Source organism: Ambystoma mexicanum, chromosome 1p (genome assembly GCF_040938575.1).
Source record: "Ambystoma mexicanum isolate Mex_15411 chromosome 1p, UKY_AmexF1_1, whole genome shotgun sequence".
NCBI classification, from domain to species: domain Eukaryota; kingdom Metazoa; phylum Chordata; class Amphibia; order Caudata; family Ambystomatidae; genus Ambystoma; species Ambystoma mexicanum.
In genome coordinates this window covers 809,863,607-809,886,052 of record NC_090921.1, presented here as the reverse complement: position 1 = coordinate 809,886,052, position 22,446 = coordinate 809,863,607, and positions in this window count along the sequence as shown.

Here is a 22,446-nt window from a genome sequence, read left to right as displayed (position 1 = left end):
GATACAGCAAGAGTCTTTCAAATCTTTCACTTTTGAGAGCAGAGTGTTTACATTTAAAAATCTTGAACAAGCAGCAATACCAAAGCATAGTAAAAGAGGACAGAAGACTACCCTGCGCATATCAGTACACCCCAATGACTAAGGCAAAGATTTAACTGACCTGCTTAGCTATTAGTGGCTGACACCTCACAATGAGTATCATCTCTCCATGAAGCAAAACATCCTCTGAATTGGAGTGAAAGATAGATCTAATGTGCCAAAGGAAGGCAGCATGGAAATTCAGTTTTCTGCCCTCAGAGGAAGGAGGGTCGACAGCCCAATGGGTTAATGCACCTACTGCAGCCTCCTATGTGTAGCCAGTAGGCGACACATTCAGTTGCTGGTGAGATGCTGATACAGGTTTGCTTGATACGCAGGGGCCGGTGGGCACCTCACAGCGCCTCGAGAAGGTGTCCTGTTTGAGTCCCTGTGCAAATACCATATCAACCATGACCCGTGGGTTACACTTTTTCCCCTCGTTTTTTCCAGTCAGTTGGGGCCAGAGAGACAAGCTTTTCTATGGGCGTTACCAAGGCCATAGTGCAGAAGACAAAGGCACAATTGTTAGTAGGAATGCAGGTATTGAAGGGGCATTAGCTGTTGGCTGATCGCACAGGGCAATTCATACCCATTTTGAAAAGAAAAAAAAACATGCCTGGCAGATTCCAGACATTGGATTAGAACTCAGGTCTCCAGCATCCGAAGACCAAGCACTTACCACTTGAGCCACAGGTGGCTGTGCTTCTAAGTGTTGCTTTTGGGCATATATATCTTTCTTCTGCATGCCCCTGTGAGCATACCCATTTGCATTGTGAAACATGTTCACTGAAGAAAATGAGGATAGAACATCTGGCCCCCCAGCTCCACCAAATACCAGCTAACTGCAGTGGCCTATGGGTTAAGTGCTTGCCCTGGGGCCCTGGGTACGAGTCCTGCTTTCGGCACTTAAACGGAATAGTGGGGTAATCTCCTTGTACAGTTGCTGTGGAACATAGCAGAGAAGTGGGACTGTGGAAGTGAGGGAGTGCAGGCTAAAGGAGGAGGTGGGGCACGCTAAAGGAGGAGGTAGGGCAGGCTAAAGAGGGAGGTAGGGGCAGATACAGGGGTCCCTGTGGAGAGGAGGTGGGGCTGGCTGAGTCAGGGTAGGTCTAGAAGGGCATGGCGTAGGTTCCCTGGTGAAGGGAGGAAGAAAGCATAGAGGAGGCCAGGAAGTAGGAGGCAGGTTAGGCTAAAGGGTAGCGCCGGATGAGAAAAAAATGTCAGCCTATTCCTATTGTGGGGTCCATTCCATCCTCCATTGGCATCCTTTTCCTCCCTTCTTCAACGGCCCCTTTCCCCACATTAGGACCCTCCTTTACACACCCCCCTTCCACTATTCAGGGCCCTCTTCTCCCACTCACACCGTACCCAAGGGACCACTTTATCCTACATCCCATACTTCTCTCGTCCTACCCCCCATTCACCCAGTCCCCTCCTCTTCTCCACAGGGACCCCTTCATCCAGCCCTACCTCCTCTTTTTGCCTGCCCCACCTTCTCCTTTATTTACCCTGCACTTCCTCTCCCCTCTCCCCCACCTCCACAGTCCTGCCTCTCTGCTTTCTTTCACCCTCCCTTTACCAGGGACCTCATTACATAACCACTGAATCTTGTAGAAGAAGTGTGGGTCTCTTCAACTAATTACCCAACTATACCGTTTCTGTGCCGAAAGCAGGACTCGAACCCAGGCCCCCACCGCTGTAACACAAGCACTTAAGCTCTAGGCCACTGGAGTTAGCTGGTGTTTGGTGGAGCGGGGGGCCAGATGTTCTATCCTCCTCGGCTCCAGTGAACATGTTTCACAACTGAAATGGGTATGCTCAAAGGGGCATGCAGGACAAAGATATATAAGCCCAAAAGCTACTTTCAGAAGCACGGCCACCAGTGGCTCAAGTGGTAAGTGCTTGGGCTTGGAATGCTGGAGACCTGAGTTCCAATCCGATGTCTGCAATCTCCTGGGCATGTTGTTTTTAATTAAAAAAAATGTTTTTTAATTGAAAATGGGTATTCATTGCCCTGCGCGATCAGCCAACAGCTAATGCCCCATTCAATACTCGCATTCCTACTAACAGTTGTACCTTTGTTTTCTGCACTCTGGCCTAGGTACCACCCATACAAAAGGTTGTCTCTCTGGCCCCAATTGACTGGAAAAAAACAAGGGGAAAAGGTGTAATCTACGGGTCATGGTTGATACAATAATTGCCCTGGGACTCAAACAGGACACCTTCTCGAGGTGCTGTGAGGTGACCACCGGCCCCTGCGTAGCAAGCAAACCTGTATCAGCATCTCACCAGCAACTGAATGTGTCGCCTGCAGACTACACATAGGAGGCTGCAGTAGGTGCATTAACCCATTGGGCTGTCGACCCTCCTTCCTCTGAGAGCAGGAAACTGAATTTCCATGTTGCCTTCCTTTGGCACATTAGATCGATCTTTCAACCCAATTAAGAGGATGTTTTGCTTCATGGAGAGATGATAATCATTGTGAGGTGTCAGCCACTAATAGCTAAGCAGGTCAGTTAAATCTTTGACTTTGTCATTGGGGTGTACTGATATGCGCAGCACAGTCTTCTGTCCTCTGATACTCTATGCTTTCTTATTGCTGCTTGTTCATGATTCCAAAATGTAAACACTCTGCTCTCAAAAGTGAAAGATTTGAAAGGTTCTTGAGCAAAGAGCATTTCCCACTCTTTGCCCTGGGGGTGAGAGGGCTGCTTTCTGCCTTTAACACCCTCAATTTTGGAGTGGCTGGCTCCACCACTGAGAATGAGGGCCTAATCCTGGTCGGAAACGGGCAGAGGTCTGTGCCCTGCGTCCTCCACGCGTCCCTAACGCTCCCAAACGCGACCACAGCCCTTACGGGCACAGCCCTATGTCCAGTGCAGCCTCTATGGTGCAGCCACCCAGGTAGCTTAGGGTTAGGATATGTGCTCTTCAACATAAGCCTGGCCAACCAAGCCCCGGAGAGTGTCACAGCATGCCCTGTAATCCCCTAGTGATGGTGGCCTTGTTGACGATTATCTTGCTGGAATACTGATGCCTTTTTTCCTCCCAGAAGCCCCAGAAGCCTAGTGAAATGAAGGGGTGTGCACCTCTCACTGGCCTCTGTTTACCCTCTGGCTAACTGAAATTAGTTCTGGGCTCTCCAGGCAAATGTATCCATTCGGGAGAGAGCTAGGAATAGGAAGGCTCTTTCTGCAGGCACGGTGGGGAAGAGTCAGAGAGTTACATGCCTGAGGCATATTTCCTCCTCCTTAGCTCATTGTGTTCCCTAACTTCTAACTCTCTGCCAGGCCAGGCCCTGTTTCTTTTACTGCCGACCCCTCGTCTTCCACCTACTTCCCGCTCTATTATGCCTTCTCCTTTTTTGCTCTCTTCTATGGCCCTTTGAAAAGGAATGCAGGCCTAGCTAAGCCTGATGAAGGAAATCTACCAACAAAAGATGCATTCCTCGCTTATGGGAGGTGCTCTGAGACGAGTAAGAAGGGCTGAAGGGGTGATTGGGTTGTGGAGTCGGGAAGCACAAGAGCCGTAGCCAGGATTGTCTAGCAAATGGGGCCTCATGCTAATGTAGTTGGGCCCACTGCACTGACAAAAATATCTGTAAATTCCCACACAGCGCTGCTGAGTGGGCACTTACAGATTTTGGGTGGGCCTTGCCCCTCAGGCCCTACCCTGCCTACGCCTCTGTCTCTCCCCCAGGGCAAAGAGTGGGAAAGGCTTGATACAGCAAGAGTCTTTCAAATCTTTCACTTTTGAGAGCAGAGTGTTTACATTTAAAAATCTTGAACAAGCAGCAATACCAAAGCATAGTAAAAGAGGACAGAAGACTACCCTGCGCATATCAGTACACCCCAATGACTAAGGCAAAGATTTAACTGACCTGCTTAGCTATTAGTGGCTGACACCTCACAATGAGTATCATCTCTCCGTGAAGCAAAACATCCTCTGAATTGGAGTGAAAGATAGATCTAATGTGCCAAAGGAAGGCAGCATGGAAATTCAGTTTTCTGCCCTCAGAGGAAGGAGGGTCGACAGCCCAATGGGTTAATGCACCTACTGCAGCCTCCTATGTGTAGCCAGTAGGCGACACATTCAGTTGCTGGTGAGATGCTGATACAGGTTTGCTTGATACGCAGGGGCCGGTGGGCACCTCACAGCGCCTCGAGAAGGTGTCCTGTTTGAGTCCCTGTGCAAATACTGTATCAACCATGACCCGTGGGTTACACTTTTTCCCCTCGTTTTTTCCAGTCAGTTGGGGCCAGAGAGACAAGCTTTTCTATGGGTGTTACCAAGGCCATAGTGCAGAAGACAAAGGCACAATTGTTAGTAGGAATGCAGGTATTGAAGGGGCATTAGCTGTTGGCTGATCGCACAGGGCAATTCATACCCATTTTGAAAAGAACAAAAAAACATGCCTGGCAGATTCCAGACATTGGATTAGAACTCAGGTCTCCAGGATCCGAAGACCAAGCACTTACCACTTGAGCCACAGGTGGCTGTGCTTCTAAGTGTTGCTTTTGGGCATATATATCTTTCTTCTGCATGCCCCTGTGAGCATACCCATTTGCATTGTGAAACATGTGCACTGAAGAAAATGAGGATAGAACATCTGGCCCCCCAGCTCCACCAAATACCAGCTAACTGCAGTGGCCTATAGGTTAAGTGCTTGCCCTGGGGCCCTGGGTTCGAGTCCTGCTTTCGGCACTTAAACGGAATAGTGGGGTAATCTCCTTGTACAGTTGCTGTGGAACATAGCAGAGAAGTGGGACTGTGGAAGTGAGGGAGTGCAGGCTAAAGGAGGAGGTGGGGCAGCTAAAGGAGGAGGTAGGGCAGGCTAAAGAGGGAGGTAGGGGCAGATACAGGGGTCCCTGTGGAGAGGAGGTGGGGCTGGCTGAGTCAGGGTAGGTCTAGAAGGGCATGGCGTAGGTTCCCTGGTGAAGGGAGGAAGAAAGCATAGAGGAGGCCAGGAAGTAGGAGGCAGGTTAGGCTAAAGGGTAGCGCCGGATGAGAAAAAAATGTCAGCCTATTCCTATTGTGGGGTCCATTCCATCCTCCATTGGCATCCTTTTCCTCCCTTCTTCAATGGCCCCTTTCCCCACATTAGGACCCTCCTTTACACCCCCCCCCCTTCCACTATTCAGGGCCCTATTCTCCCACTCACACCGTACCCAGGGGACCACTTTATCCTACATCCCATACTTCTCTCGTCCTACCCCCCATCCACCCAGTCCCCTCCACAGGGACCCCTTCATCCAGCCCTACCTCCCCTTTTTGCCTGCCCCACCTCCTCCTTTATTTACCCTGCACTTCCTCTCTCCTCTCCCCCACCTCCACAGTCCTGCCTCTCTGCTTTCTTCCACCCTCCCTTTACCAGGGACCTCATTACATAACCACTGAATCTTGTAGAAGAAGTGTGGGTCTCTTCAACTGATTACCCAACTATTCCGTTTCTGTTCCGAAAGCACAAGCACTTAAGCTCTAGGCCACTGGAGTTAGCTGGTGTTTGGTGGAGCGGGGGGCCAGATGTTCTATCCTCCTCGGCTCCAGTGAACATGTTTCACAACTGAAATGGGTATGCTCACAGGGGCATGCAGGAGAAAGATATATACGCCCAAAAGCTACTTTCAGAAGCACAGCCACCAGTGGCTCAAGTGGTAAGTGCTTGGGCTTGGAATGCTGGAGACCTGAGTTCTAATCCGATGTCTGCAATCTCCTGGGCATGTTGTTTTTAATTTAAAAAAATGTTTTTTAATTGAAAATGGGTATGCATTGCCCTGCGCGATCAGCCAACAGCTAATGCCCCTTCAATACTTGCATTCCTACTAACAGTTGTACCTTTTTTTCCTGCACTCTTGCCTAGGTAACACCCATACAAAAGGTTGTCTCTCTGGCCCCAATTGACTGGAAAAAAACAAGGGGAAAAGGTGTAATCTACTGGTCATGGTTGATACAATAATTGCCCTGGGACTCAAACAGGACACCTTTTCGAGGTGCTGTGAGGTGACCACCGGCCCCTGCATAGCAAGCAAACCTGTATCAGCATCTCACCAGCAACTGAATGTGTCGCCTGCAGACTACACATAGGAGGCTGCAGTAGGTGCATTAACCCATTGGGCTGTCGACCCTCCTTCCTCTGAGAGCAGGAAACTGAATTTCCATGTTGCCTTCCTTTGGCACATTAGATCTATCTTTCAACCCAATTAAGAGGATGTTTTGCTTCATGGAGAGATGATAATCATTGTGAGGTGTCAGCCACTAATAGCTAAGCAGGTCAGTTAAATCTTTGACTTTGTCATTGGGGTGTACTGATATGCGCAGCACAGTCTTCTGTCCTCTGATACTCTATGCTTTCTTATTGCTGCTTGTTCATGATTCCAAAATGTAAACACTCTGCTCTCAAAAGTGAAAGATTTGAAAGACTCTTGAGCAAAGAGCATTTCCCACTCTTTGCCCTGGGGGTGAGAGGGCTGCTTTCTGCCTTTAACACCCTCACTTTTGGAGTGGCTGGCTCCACCACTGAGAATGAGGGCTTAATCCTGGTCGGAAACGGGCAGAGGTCTGTGCCCTGCGTCCTCCACGCGTCCCTAACGCTCCCAAACGCGACCACAGCCCTTACGGGCACAGCCCTATGTCCAGTGCAGCCTCTATGGTGCAGCCACCCAGGTAGCTTAGGGTTAGGATATGTGCTCTTCAACATAAGCCTGGCCATCCAAGCCCCGGAGAGTGTCACAGCATGCCCTGTAATCCCCTAGTGATGGTGGCCTTGTTGACGATGATCTTGCTGGAATACTGATGCCTTTTTTCCTCCCAGAAGCCCCAGAAGCCTAGTGAAATGAAGGGGTGTGCACCTCTCACTGGCCTCTGTTTACCCTCTGGCTAACTGAAATTAGTTCTGGGCTCTCCAGGCAAATGTATCCATTCGGGAGAGAGCTAGGAATAGGAAGGCTCTTTCTGCAGGCACGGTGGGGAAGAGTCAGAGAGTTACATGCCTGAGGCATATTTCCTCCTCCTTAGCTCATTGTGTTCCCTAACTTCTAACTCTCTGCCAGGCCAGGCCCTGTTTCTTTTACTGCCAACCCCCCTGACCCCTCGTCTTCCACCTACTTCCCGCTCTATTATGCCTTCTCCTTTTTTGCTCTCATCTATGGCCCTTTGAAAAGGAATGCAGGCCTAGCTAAGCCTGATGAAGGAAATGTACCAACAAAAGATGCATTCCTCGCTTATGGGAGGTGCTCTGAGACGAGTAAGAAGGGCTGAAGGGGTGATTGGGTTGTGGAGTCGGGAAGCACAAGAGCCATAGCCAGGATTGTCTAGCAAATGGGGCCTCATGCTAATGTAGTTGGGCCCACTGCACTGACAAAAATATCTGTAAATTCCCACACACCGCCGCTGAGTGGGCACTTACAGATTTTGGGTGGGCCTTGCCCCTCAGGCCCTACCCTGCCTACGCCTCTGTCTCTCCCCCAGGGCAAAGAGTGGGAAAGGCTTGATACAGCAAGAGTCTTTCAAATCTTTCACTTTTGAGAGCAGAGTGTTTACATTTAAAAATCTTAAACAAGCAGCAATACCAAAGCATAGTAAAAGAGGACAGAAGACTACCCTGCGCATATCAGTACACCCCAATGACTAAGGCAAAGATTTAACTGACCTGCTTAGCTATTAGTGGCTGACACCTCACAATGAGTATCATCTCTCCGTGAAGCAAAACATCCTCTGAATTGGAGTGAAAGATAGATCTAATGTGCCAAAGGAAGGCAGCATGGAAATTCAGTTTTCTGCCCTCAGAGGAAGGAGGGTCGACAGCCCAATGGGTTAATGCACCTACTGCAGCCTCCTATGTGTAGCCAGTAGGCGACACATTCAGTTGCTGGTGAGATGCTGATACAGGTTTGCTTGCTACGCAGGGGCCGGTGGGCACCTCACAGCGCCTCGAGAAGGTGTCCTGTTTGAGTCCCTGTGCAAATACCGTATCAACCATGACCCGTGGGTTACACTTTTTCCCCTCGTTTTTTCCAGTCAGTTGGGGCCAGAGAGACAAGCTTTTCTATGGGCGTTACCAAGGCCATAGTGCAGAAGACAAAGGCACAATTGTTAATAGGAATGCAGGTATTGAAGGGGCATTAGCTGTTGGCTGATCGCACAGGGCAATTCATACCCATTTTGAAAAGAAAAAAAAACATGCCTGGCAGATTCCAGACATTGGATTAGAACTCAGGTCTCCAGGATCCGAAGACCAAGCACTTACCACTTGAGCCACAGGTGGCTGTGCTTCTAAGTGTTGCTTTTGGGCATATATATCTTTCTTCTGCATGCCCCTGTGAGCATACCCATTTGCATTGTGAAACATGTGCACTGAAGAAAATGAGGATAGAACATCTGGCCCCCCAGCTCCACCAAATACCAGCTAACTGCAGTGGCCTATAGGTTAAGTGCTTGCCCTGGGGCCCTGGGTTCGAGTCCTGCTTTCGGCACTTAAACGGAATAGTGGGGTAATCTCCTTGTACAGTTGCTGTGGAACATAGCAGAGAAGTGGGACTGTGGAAGTGAGGGAGTGCAGGCTAAAGGAGGAGGTGGGGCAGCTAAAGGAGGAGGTAGGGCAGGCTAAAGAGGGAGGTAGGGGCAGATACAGGGGTCCCTGTGGAGAGGAGGTGGGGCTGGCTGAGTCAGGGTAGGTCTAGAAGGGCATGGCGTAGGTTCCCTGGTGAAGGGAGGAAGAAAGCATAGAGGAGGCCAGGAAGTGAAGGGTATAAAGGAGGAGGCAGGTTAGGATAAAGGGTAGCGCCTGATGAGAAAAAAATGTCAGCCTATTCCTATTGTGGGGTCCATTCCATCCTCCATTGGCATCCTTTTCCTCCCTTCTTCAATGGCCCCTTTCCCCACATTAGGACCCTCCTTTACACCCCCCCTTCCACTATTCAGGGCCCTATTCTCCCACTCACACCGTACCCAGGGGACCACTTTATCCTACATCCCATACTTCTCTCGTCCTACCCCCCATCCACCCAGTCCCCTCCATAGGGACCCCTTCATCCAGCCCTACCTCCCCTTTTTGCCTGCCCCACCTCCTCCTTTATTTACCCTGCACTTCCTCTCCCCTCTCCCCCACCTCCACAGTCCTGCCTCTCTGCTTTCTTCCACCCTCCCTTTACCAGGGACCTCATTACATAACCACTGAATCTTGTAGAAGAAGTGTGGGTCTCTTCAACTGATTACCCAACTATACCGTTTCTGTGCCGAAAGCAGGACTCGAACCAAGCCCCCCACCGCTGTAACACAAGCACTTAAGCTCTAGGCCACTGGAGTTAGCTGGTGTTTGGTGGAGCCGGGGGGGGGGGGGAGGGGGGGATGGGGGGGGGGGAGGGCCAGATGTTCTATCCTCCTCGGCTCCAGTGAACATGTTTCACAACTGAAATGGGTATGCTCAAAGGGGCATGCAGGACAAAGATATATACGCCCAAAAGCTACTTTCAGAAGCACAGCTACCAGTGGCTCAAGTGGTAACTGCTTGGGCTTGGAATGCTGGAGACCTGAGTTCTAATCCGATGTCTGCAATCTCCTGGGCATGTTGTTTTTAATTAAAAAAAATGTTTTTTAATTGAAAATGGGTATTCATTGCCCTGCGCGATCAGCCAACAGCTAATGCCCCTTCAATACTTGCATTCCTACTAACAGTTGTACCTTTGTTTTCTGCACTCTGGCCTAGGTACCACCCATACAAAAGGTTGTCTCTCTGGCCCCAATTGACTGGAAAAAAACAAGGGGAAAAGGTGTAATCTAAGGATCATAGTTGATACAATAATTGCCCTGGGACTCAAACAGGACACCTTCTCGAGGTGCTGTGAGGTGACCACCGGCCCCTGCATAGCAAGCAAACCTGTATCAGCATCTCACCAGCAACTGAATGTGTCACCTGCAGACTACACATAGGAGGCTGCAGTAGGTGCATTAACCCATTGGGCTGTCGACCCTCCTTCCTCTGAGAGCAGGAAACTGAATTTCCATGTTGCCTTCCTTTGGCACATTAGATCTATCTTTCAACCCAATTAAGAGGATGTTTTGCTTCATGGAGAGATGATAATCATTGTGAGGTGTCAGCCACTAATAGCTAAGCAGGTCAGTTAAATCTTTGACTTTGTCATTGGGGTGTACTGATATGCGCAGCACAGTCTTCTGTCCTGTGATACTCTATACTTTCTTATTGCTGCTTGTTCATGATTCCAAAATGTAAACACTCTGCTCTCAAAAGTGAAAGATTTGAAAGACTCTTGAGCAAAGAGCATTTCCCACTCTTTGCCCTGGGGGTGAGAGGGCTGCTTTCTGCCTTTAACACCCTCAATTTTGGAGTGGCTGGCTCCACCACTGAGAATGAGGGCCTAATCCTGGTCGGAAACGGGCAGAGGTCTGCGCCCTGCGTCCTCCACACGTCCCAAACGCGACCACAGCCCTTACGGGCACAGCCCTATGTCCAGTGCAGCCTCTATGGTGCAGCCACCCAGGTAGCTTAGGGTTAGGATATGTGCTCTTCAACATAAGCCTGGCCAACCAAGCCCCGGAGAGTGTCACAGCATGCCCTGTAATCCCCTAGTGATGGTGGCCTTGTTGACGATGATCTTGCTGGAATACTGATGCCTTTTTTCCTCCCAGAAGCCCCAGAAGCCTAGTGAAATGAAGGGGTGTGCACCTCTCACTGGCCTCTGTTTACCCTCTGGCTAACTGAAATTAGTTCTGGGCTCTCCAGGCAAATGTATCCATTCGGGAGAGAGCTAGGAATAGGAAGGCTCTTTCTGCAGGCACGGTGGGGAAGAGTCAGAGAGTTACATGCCTGAGGCATATTTCCTCCTCCTTAGCTCATTGTGTTCCCTAACTTCTAACTCTCTGCCAGGCCAGGCCCTGTTTCTTTTACTGCCAACCCCCCTGACCCCTCGTCTTCCACCTACTTCCCGCTCTATTATGCCTTCTCCTTTTTTGCTCTCTTCTATGGCCCTTTGAAAAGGAATGCAGGCCTAGCTAAGCCTGATGAAGGAAATCTACCAACAAAAGATGCATTCCTCGCTTATGGGAGGTGCTCTGAGACGAGTAAGAAGGGCTGAAGGGGTGATTGGGTTGTGGAGTCGGGAAGCACAAGAGCCGTAGCCAGGATTGTCTAGCAAATGGGGCCTCATGCTAATGTAGTTGGGCCCACTGCACTGACAAAAATATCTGTAAATTCCCACACAGCGCTGCTGAGTGGGCACTTACAGATTTTGGGTGGGCCTTGCCCCTCAGGCCCTACCCTGCCTACGCCTCTGTCTCTCCCCCAGGGCAAAGAGTGGGAAAGGCTTGATACAGCAAGAGTCTTTCAAATCTTTCACTTTTGAGAGCAGAGTGTTTACATTTAAAAATCTTGAACAAGCAGCAATACCAAAGCATAGTAAAAGAGGACAGAAGACTACCCTGCGCATATCAGTACACCCCAATGACTAAGGCAAAGATTTAACGGACCTGCTTAGCTATTAGTGGCTGACACCTCACAATGAGTATCATCTCTCCGTGAAGCAAAACATCCTCTGAATTGGAGTGAAAGATAGATCTAATGTGCCAAAGGAAGGCAGCATGGAAATTCAGTTTTCTGCGCTCAGAGGAAGGAGGGTCGACAGCCCAATGGGTTAATGCACCTACTGCAGCCTCCTATGTGTAGCCAGTAGGCGACACATTCAGTTGCTGGTGAGATGCTGATACAGGTTTGCTTGCTATGCAGGGGCCGGTGGGCACCTCACAGCGCCTCGAGAAGGTGTCCTGTTTGAGTCCCTGTGCAAATACCGTATCAACCATGACCCGTGGGTTACACTTTTTCCCCTCGTTTTTTCCAGTCAGTTGGGGCCAGAGAGACAAGCTTTTCTATGGGCGTTACCAAGGCCATAGTGCAGAAGACAAAGGCACAATTGTTAGTAGGAATGCAGGTATTGAAGGGGCATTAGCTGTTGGCTGATCGCACAGGGCAATTCATACCCATTTTGAAAAGAAAAAAAAACATGCCTGGCAGATTCCAGACATTGGATTAGAACTCAGGTCTCCAGCAAGACCAAGCACTTACCACTTGAGCCACAGGTGGCTGTGCTTCTAAGTGTTGCTTTTGGGCATATATATCTTTCTTCTGCATGCCCCTGTGAGCATACCCATTTGCATTGTGAAACATGTTCACTGAAGAAAATGAGGATAGAACATCTGGCCCCCCAGCTCCACCAAATACCAGCTAACTGCAGTGGCCTATAGGTTAAGTGCTTGCCCTGGGGCCCTGGGTTCGAGTCCTGCTTTCGGCACTTAAACGGAATAGTGGGGTAATCTCCTTGTACAGTTGCTGTGGAACATAGCAGAGAACTGGGACTGTGGAAGTGAGGGAGTGCAGGCTAAAGGAGGAGGTGGGGCACGCTAAAGGAGGAGGTAGGGCAGGCTAAAGATGGAGGTAGGGGCAGATACAGGGGTCCCTGTGGAGAGGAGGTGGGGCTGGCTGAGTCAGGGTAGGTCTAGAAGGGCATGGCGTAGGTTCCCTGGTGAAGGGAGGAAGAAAGCATAGAGGAGGCCAGGAAGTAGGAGGCAGGTTAGGCTAAAGGGTAGCGCCGGATGAGAAAAAAATGTCAGCCTATTCCTATTGTGGGGTCCATTCCATCCTCCATTGGCATCCTTTTCCTCCCTTCTTCAATGGCCCCTTTCCCCACATTAGGACCCTCCTTTACACCCCCCCACTTCCACGGCCCTATTCTCCCACTCACACCGTACCCAGGGGACCACTTTTTTCTACTTCCCATACTTCTCTCGTCCTACCCCCCATTCACCCAGTCCCCTCCTCTTCTCCACAGGGACCCCTTCAGCCAGCCCTACCTCCTCTTTTTGCCTGCCCCACCTCCTCCTTTATTTACCCTGCACTTCCTCTCCCCTCTCCCCCACCTCCACAGTCCTGCCTCTCTGCTTTCTTTCCCCCTCCCTTTACCAGGGACCTCATTACATAACCACTGAATCTTGTAGAAGAAGTGTGGGTCTCTTCAACTGATTACCCAACTATACCATTTCTGTGCCGAAAGCAGGACTCGAACCCAGGCCCCCACCGCTGTAACACAAGCACTTAAGCTCTAGGCCACTGGAGTTAGCTGGTGTTTGGTGGAGCGGGGGGCCAGATGTTCTATCCTCCTCGGCTCCAGTGAACATGTTTCACAACTGAAATGGGTATGCTCAAAGGGGCATGCAGGACAAAGATATATACGCCCAAAAGCTACTTTCAGAAGCACAGCCACCAGTGGCTCAAGTGGTAAGTGCTTGGGTTTGGAATGCTGGAGACTTGAGTTCTAATCCGATGTCTGCAATCTCCTGGGCATGTTATTTTTAATTAAAAAAAATGTTTTTTAATTGAAAATGGGTATTCATTGCCCTGCGCGATCAGCCAACAGCTAATGCCCCTTCAATACTTGCATTCCTACTAACAGTTGTACCTTTGTTTTCTGCACTCTGGCCTAGGTACCACCCATACAAAAGGTTGTCTCTCTGGCCCCAATTGACTGGAAAAAAACAAGGGGAAAAGGTGTAATCTACGGGTCATGGTTGATACAATAATTGCCCTGGGACTCAAACAGGACACCTTCTCGAGGTGCTGTGAGGTGACCACCGGCCCCTGCATAGCAAGCAAACCTGTATCAGCATCTCACCAGCAACTGAATGTGTCGCCTGCAGACTACACATAGGAGGCTGCAGTAGGTGCATTAACCCATTGGGCTGTCGACCCTCCTTCCTCTGAGAGCAGGAAACTGAATTTCCATGTTGCCTTCCTTTGGCACATTAGATCTATCTTTCAACCCAATTAAGAGGATGTTTTGCTTCATGGAGAGATGATAATCATTGTGAGGTGTCAGCCACTAATAGCTAAGCAGGTCAGTTAAATCTTTGACTTTGTCATTGGGGTGTACTGATATGCGCAGCACAGTCTTCTGTCCTCTGATACTCTATGCTTTCTTATTGCTGCTTGTTCATGATTCCAAAATGTAAACACTCTGCTCTCAAAAATGAAAGATTTGAAAGACTCTTGAGCAAAGAGCATTTCCCACTCTTTGCCCTGGGGGTGAGAGGGCTGCTTTCTGCCTTTAACACCCTCAATTTTGGAGTGGCTGGCTCCACCACTGAGAATGAGGGCCTAATCCTGGTCGGAAACAGGCAGAGGTCTGCGCCCTGCGTCCTCCACGCGTCCCTAACGCTCCCAAACGCGACCACAGCCCTTACGGGCACAGCCCTATGTCCAGTGCAGCCTCTATGGTGCAGCCACCCAGGTAGCTTAGGGTTAGGATATGTGCTCTTCAACATAAGCCTGGCCAACCAAGCCCCGGAGAGTGTCACAGCATGCCCTGTAATCCCCTAGTGATGGTGGCCTTGTTGACGATGATCTTGCTGGAATACTGATGCCTTTTTTCCTCCCAGAAGCCCCAGAAGCCTAGTGAAATGAAGGGGTGTGCACCTCTCACTGGCCTCTGTTTACCCTCTGGCTAACTGAAATTAGTTCTGGGCTCTCCAGGCAAATGTATCCATTCGGGAGAGAGCTAGGAATAGGAAGGCTCTTTCTGCAGGCACGGTGGGGAAGAGTCAGAGAGTTACATGCCTGAGGCATATTTCCTCCTCCTTAGCTCATTGTGTTCACTAACTTCTAACTCTCTGCCAGGCCAGGCCCTGTTTCTTTTACTGCCAACCCCCCTGACCCCTCGTCTTCCACCTACTTCCCGCTCTATTATGCCTTCTCCTTTTTTGCTCTCTTCTATGGCCCTTTGAAAAGGAATGCAGGCCTAGCTAAGCCTGATGAAGGAAATCTACCAACAAAAGATGCATTCCTCGCTTATGGGAGGTGCTCTGAGACGAGTAAGAAGGGCTGAAGGGGTGATTGGGTTGTGGAGTCGGGAAGCACAAGAGCCGTAGCCAGGATTGTCTAGCAAATGGGGCCTCATGCTAATGTAGTTGGGCCCACTGCACTGACAAAAATATCTGCAAATTCCCACACAGCGCTGCTGAGTGGGCACTTACAGATTTTGGGTGGGCCTTGCCCCTCACGCCCTATCCTGCCTACGCCTCTGTCTCTCCCCCAGGGCAAAGAGTGGGAAAGGCTTGATACAGCAAGAGTCTTTCAAATCTTTCACTTTTGAGAGCAGAGTGTTTACATTTAAAAATCTTGAACAAGCAGCAATACCAAAGCATAGTAAAAGAGGACAGAAGTCTACCCTGCGCATATCAGTACACCCCAATGACTAAGGCAAAGATTTAACTGACCTGCTTAGCTATTAGTGGCTGACACCTCACAATGAGTATCATCTCTCCGTGAAGCAAAACATCCTCTGAATTGGAGTGAAAGATAGATCTAATGTGCCAAAGGAAGGCAGCATGGAAATTCAGTTTTCTGCCCTCAGAGGAAGGAGGGTCGACAGCCCAATGGGTTAATGCACCTACTGCAGCCTCCTATGTGTAGCCAGTAGGCGACACATTCAGTTGCTGGTGAGATGCTGATACAGGTTTGCTTGCTATGCAGGGGCCGGTGGGCACCTCACAGCGCCTCGAGAAGGTGTCCTGTTTGAGTCCCTGTGCAAATACCGTATCAACCATGACCCGTGGGTTACACTTTTTCCCCTCATTTTTTCCAGTCAGTTGGGGCCAGAGAGACAAGCTTTTCTATGGGCGTTACCAAGGCCATAGTGCAGAAGACAAAGGCACAATTGTTAGTATAGTAGGAATGCAGGTATTGAAGGGGCATTAGCTGTTGGCTGATCGCACAGGGCAATTCATACCCATTTTGAAAAGAAAAAAAAACATGCCTGGCAGATTCCAGACATTGTATTAGACCTCAGGTCTCCAGCATCCGAAGACCAAGCACTTACCACTTGAGCCTCAGGTGGCTGTGCTTCTAAGTGTTGCTTTTGGGCATATATATCTTTCTTCTGCATGCCCCTGTGAGCATACCCATTTGCATTGTGAAACATGTTCACTGAAGAAAATGAGGATAGAACATCTGGCCCCCCAGCTCCACCAAATACCAGCTAACTGCAGTGGCCTATAGGTTAAGTGCTTGCCCTGGGGCCCTGGGTTCGAGTCCTGCTTTCGGCACTTAAATGGAATAGTGGGGTAATCTCCTTGTACAGTTGCTGTGGAACATAGCAGAGAAGTGGGACTGTGGAAGTGAGGGAGTGCAGGCTAAAGGAGGAGGTGGGGCACGCTAAAGGAGGAGGTAGGGCAGGCTAAAGAGGGAGGTAGGGGCAGATACAGGGGTCCCTGTGGAGAGGAGGTGGGGCTGGCTGAGTCAGGGTAGGTCTAGAAGGGCATGGCGTAGGTTCCCTGGTGAAGGGAGGAAGAAAGCATAGAGGAGGCCAGGAAGTGAAGGGTATAAAGGAGGAGGCAGGTTAGGCTAAAGGGTAGCGCCGGATGAGAAAAAAAAGTCAGCCTATTCCTATTATGGGGTCCATTCCATCCTCCATTGGCATCCTTTTCCTCCCTTCTTCAATGGCCCCTTTCCCCACATTAGGACCCTCCTTTACACACCCCCCTTCCACTATTCAGGGCCCTATTCTCCCACTCACACCGTACCCAGGGGACCACTTTATCCTACATCCCATACTTCTCACGTCCTACCCCCCATTCACCCAGTCCCCTCATCTTCTCCACAGGGACCCCTTCATCCAGCCCTACCTCCCCTTTTTGCCTGCCCCACCTCCACCTTTATTTACCCTGCACTTCCTCTCCCCTCTCCCCCACCTCCACAGTCCTGCCTCTCTGCTTTCTTCCACCCTCCCTTTACCAGGGACCTCATTACATAACCACTGAATCTTGTAGAAGAAGTGTGGGTCTCTTCAACTGATTACCCAACTATACCGTTTCTGTGCCGACCGCTGTAACACAAGCACTTAAGCTCTAGGCCACTGGAGTTAGCTGGTGTTTGGTGGAGCGGGGGGCCAGATGTTCTATCCTCCTCGGCTCCAGTGAACATGTTTCACAACTGAAATGGGTATGCTCAAAGGGGCATGCAGGACAAAGATATATACGCCCAAAAGCTATTTTCAGAATCACAGCCACCAGTGGCTCAAGTGGTAAGTGCTTGGGCTTGGAATGCTGGAGACTTGAGTTCTAATCCGATGTCTGCAATCTCCTGGGCATGTTATTTTTAATTAAAAAAAATGTTTTTTAATTGAAAATGGGTATTCATTGCCCTGCGCGATCAGCCAACAGCTAATGCCCCTTCAATACTTGCATTCCTACTAACAGTTGTACCTTTGTTTTCTGCACTCTGGCCTAGGTACCACCCATACAAAAGGTTGTCTCTCTGGCCCCAATTGACTGGAAAAAAACAAGGGGAAAAGGTGTAATCTACGGGTCATGGTTGATACAATAATTGCCCTGGGACTCAAACAGGACACCTTCTCGAGGTGCTGTGAGGTGACCACCGGCCCCTGCATAGCAAGCAAACCTGTATCAGCATCTCACCAGCAACTGAATGTGTCGCCTGCAGACTACACATAGGAGGCTGCAGTAGGTGCATTAACCCATTGGGCTGTCGACCCTCCTTCCTCTGAGAGCAGGAAACTGAATTTCCATGTTGCCTTCCTTTGGCACATTAGATCTATCTTTCAACCCAATTAAGAGGATGTTTTGCTTCATGGAGAGATGATAATCATTGTGAGGTGTCAGCCACTAATAGCTAAGCAGGTCAGTTAAATCTTTGACTTTGTCATTGGGGTGTACTGATATGCGCAGCACAGTCTTCTGTCCTCTGATACTCTATGCTTTCTTATTGCTGCTTGTTCATGATTCCAAAATGTAAACACTCTGCTCTCAAAAGTGAAAGATTTGAAAGACTCTTGAGCAAAGAGCATTTCCCACTCTTTGCCCTGGGGGTGAGAGGGCTGCTTTCTGCCTTTAACACCCTCAATTTTGGAGTGGCTGGCTCCACCACTGAGAATGAGGGCCTAATCCTGGTCGGAAACAGGCAGAGGTCTGCGCCCTGCGTCCTCCACGCGTCCCTAACGCTCCCAAACGCGACCACAGCCCTTACGGGCACAGCCCTATGTCCAGTGCAGCCTCTATGGTGCAGCCACCCAGGTAGCTTAGGGTTAGGATATGTGCTCTTCAACATAAGCCTGGCCAACCAAGCCCCGGAGAGTGTCACAGCATGCCCTGTAATCCCCTAGTGATGGTGGCCTTGTTGACGATGATCTTGCTGGAATACTGATGCCTTTTTTCCTCCCAGAAGCCCCAGAAGCCTAGTGAAATGAAGGGGTGTGCACCTCTCACTGGCCTCTGTTTACCCTCTGGCTAACTGAAATTAGTTCTGGGCTCTCCAGGCAAATGTATCCATTCGGGAGAGAGCTAGGAATAGGAAGGCTCTTTCTGCAGGCACGGTGGGGAAGAGTCAGAGAGTTACATGCCTGAGGCATATTTCCTCCTCCTTAGCTCATTTTGTTCACTAACTTCTAACTCTCTGCCAGGCCAGGCCCTGTTTCTTTTACTGCCAACCCCCCTGACCCCTCGTCTTCCACCTACTTCCCGCTCTATTATGCCTTCTCCTTTTTTGCTCTCTTCTATGGCCCTTTGAAAAGGAATGCAGGCCTAGCTAAGCCTGATGAAGGAAATCTACCAACAAAAGATGCATTCCTCGCTTATGGGAGGTGCTCTGAGACGAGTAAGAAGGGCTGAAGGGGTGATTGGGTTGTGGAGTCGGGAAGCACAAGAGCCGTAGCCAGGATTGTCTAGCAAATGGGGCCTCATGCTAATGTAGTTGGGCCCACTGCACTGACAAAAATATCTGCAAATTCCCACACAGCGCTGCTGAGTGGGCACTTACAGATTTTGGGTGGGCCTTGCCCCTCACGCCCTATCCTGCCTACGCCTCTGTCTCTCCCCCAGGGCAAAGAGTGGGAAAGGCTTGATACAGCAAGAGTCTTTCAAATCTTTCACTTTTGAGAGCAGAGTGTTTACATTTAAAAATCTTGAACAAGCAGCAATACCAAAGCATAGTAAAAGAGGACAGAAGTCTACCCTGCGCATATCAGTACACCCCAATGACTAAGGCAAAGATTTAACTGACCTGCTTAGCTATTAGTGGCTGACACCTCACAATGAGTATCATCTCTCCGTGAAGCAAAACATCCTCTGAATTGGAGTGAAAGATAGATCTAATGTGCCAAAGTTAGGCAGCATGGAAATTCAGTTTTCTGCCCTCAGAGGAAGGAGGGTCGACAGCCCAATGGGTTAATGCACCTACTGCAGCCTCCTATGTGTAGCCAGTAGGCGACACATTCAGTTGCTGGTGAGATGCTGATACAGGTTTGCTTGCTATGCAGGGGCCGGTGGGCACCTCACAGCGCCTCGAGAAGGTGTCCTGTTTGAGTCCCTGTGCAAATACCGTATCAACCATGACCCGTGGGTTACACTTTTTCCCCTCATTTTTTCCAGTCAGTTGGGGCCAGAGAGACAAGCTTTTCTATGGGCGTTACCAAGGCCATAGTGCAGAAGACAAAGGCACAATTGTTAGTATAGTAGGAATGCAGGTATTGAAGGGGCATTAGCTGTTGGCTGATCGCACAGGGCAATTCATACCCATTTTGAAAAGAAAAAAAAACATGCCTGGCAGATTCCAGACATTGTATTAGACCTCAGGTCTCCAGCATCCGAAGACCAAGCACTTACCACTTGAGCCTCAGGTGGCTGTGCTTCTAAGTGTTGCTTTTGGGCATATATATCTTTCTTCTGCATGCCCCTGTGAGCATACCCATTTGCATTGTGAAACATGTTCACTGAAGAAAATGAGGATAGAACATCTGGCCCCCCAGCTCCACCAAATACCAGCTAACTGCAGTGGCCTATAGGTTAAGTGCTTGCCCTGGGGCCCTGGGTTCGAGTCCTGCTTTCGGCACTTAAACGGAATAGTGGGGTAATCTCCTTGTACAGTTGCTGTGGAACATAGCAGAGAAGTGGGACTGTGGAAGTGAGGGAGTGCAGGCTAAAGGAGGAGGTGGGGCACGCTAAAGGAGGAGGTAGGGCAGGCTAAAGAGGGAGGTAGGGGCAGATACAGGGGTCCCTGTGGAGAGGAGGTGGGGCTGGCTGAGTCAGGGTAGTTCTAGAAGGGCATGGCGTAGGTTCCCTGGTGAAGGGAGGAAGAAAGCATAGAGGAGGCCAGGAAGTGAAGGGTATAAAGGAGGAGGCAGGTTAGGCTAAAGGGTAGCGCCGGATGAGAAAAAAAAGTCAGCCTATTCCTATTATGGGGTCCATTCCATCCTCCATTGGCATCCTTTTCCTCCCTTCTTCAATGGCCCCTTTCCCCACATTAGGACCCTCCTTTACACACCCCCCTTCCACTATTCAGGGCCCTATTCTCCCACTCACACCGTACCCAGGGGACCACTTTATCCTACATCCCATACTTCTCACGTCCTACCCCCCATTCACCCAGTCCCCTCATCTTCTCCACAGGGACCCCTTCATCCAGCCCTACCTCCCCTTTTTGCCTGCCCCACCTCCACCTTTATTTACCCTGCACTTCCTCTCCCCTCTCCCCCACCTCCACAGTCCTGCCTCTCTGCTTTCTTCCACCCTCCCTTTACCAGGGACCTCATTACATAACCACTGAATCTTGTAGAAGAAGTGTGGGTCTCTTCAACTGATTACCCAACTATACCGTTTCTGTGCCGACCGCTGTAACACAAGCACTTAAGCTCTAGGCCACTGGAGTTAGCTGGTGTTTGGTGGAGCGGGGGGCCAGATGTTCTATCCTCCTCGGCTCCAGTGAACATGTTTCACAACTGAAATGGGTATGCTCAAAGGGGCATGCAGGACAAAGATATATACGCCCAAAAGCTACTTTCAGAATCACAGCCACCAGTGGCTCAAGTGGTAAGTGCATGGGCTTGGAATGCTGGGGACCTGAGTTCTAATCCGATGTCTGCAATCTCCTGGGAATGTTGTTTTTAATTAAAAAAAATGTTTTTTAATTGAAAATGGGTATTCATTGCCCTGCGCGACCAGCCAACAGCTAATTCCCCTTCAATACTTGCATTCCTACTAACAGTTGTACCTTTGTTTTCTGCACTCTGGCCTAGGTAACACCCATACAAAAGGTTGTCTCTCTGGCCCCAATTGACTGGAAAAAAACAAGGGGAAAAGGTGTAATCTACGGGTCATGATTGATACAATAATTGCCCTGGGACTCAAACAGGACACCTTCTCGAGGTGCTGTGAGGTGACAACCGGCCCCTGCATAGCAAGCAAACCTGTATCAGCATCTCACCAGCAACTGAATGTGTCGCCTGCAGACTACACATAGGAGGCTGCAGTAGGTGCATTAACCCATTGGGCTGTCGACCCTCCTTCCTCTGAGAGCAGGAAACTGAATTTCCATGTTGCCTTCCTTTGGCACATTAGATCTATCTTTCAACCCAATTAAGAGGATGTTTTGCTTCATGGAGAGATGATAATCATTGTGAGGTGTCAGCCACTAATAGCTAAGCAGGTCAGTTAAATCTTTGACTTTGTCATTGGGGTGTACTGATATGCGCAGCACAGTCTTCTGTCCTCTGATACTCGATGCTTTCTTATTGCTGCTTGTTCATGATTCCAAAATGTAAACACTCTGCTCTCAAAAGTGAAAGATTTGAAAGACTCTTGAGCAAAGAGCATTTCCCACTCTTTGCCCTGGGGGTGAGAGGGCTGCTTTCTGCCTTTAACACCCTCAATTTTGGAGTGGCTGGCTCCACCACTGAGAATGAGGGCCTAATCCTGGTCGGAAACGGGCAGAGGTCTGCGCCCTGCGTCCTCCACGTGTCCCTAACGCTCCCAAACGCGACCACAGCCCTTACGGGCACAGCCCTATGTCCAGTGCAGCCTCTATGGTGCAGCCACCCAGGTAGCTTAGGGTTAGGATATGTGCTCTTCAACATAAGCCTGGCCAACCAAGCCCCGGAGAGTGTCACAGCATGCCCTGTAATCCCCTAGTGATGGTGGCCTTGTTGACGATGATCTTGCTGGAATACTGATGCCTTTTTTCCTCCCAGAAGCCCCAGAAGCCTAGTGAAATGAAGGGGTGTACACCTCTCACTGGCCTCTGTTTACCCTCTGGCTAACTGAAATTAGTTCTGGGCTCTCCAGGCAAATGTATCCATTCGGGAGAGACCTAGGAATAGGAAGGCTCTTTCTGCAGGCACGGTGGGGAAGAGTCAGAGAGTTACATGCCTGAGGCATATTTCCTCCTCCTTAGCTCATTGTGTTCCCTAACTTCTAACTCTCTGCCAGGCCCTGTTTCTTTTACTGCCAACCCCCCTGACCCCTCGTCTTCCACCTACTTCCCGCTCTATTATGCCTTCTCCTTTTTTGCTCTCTTCTATG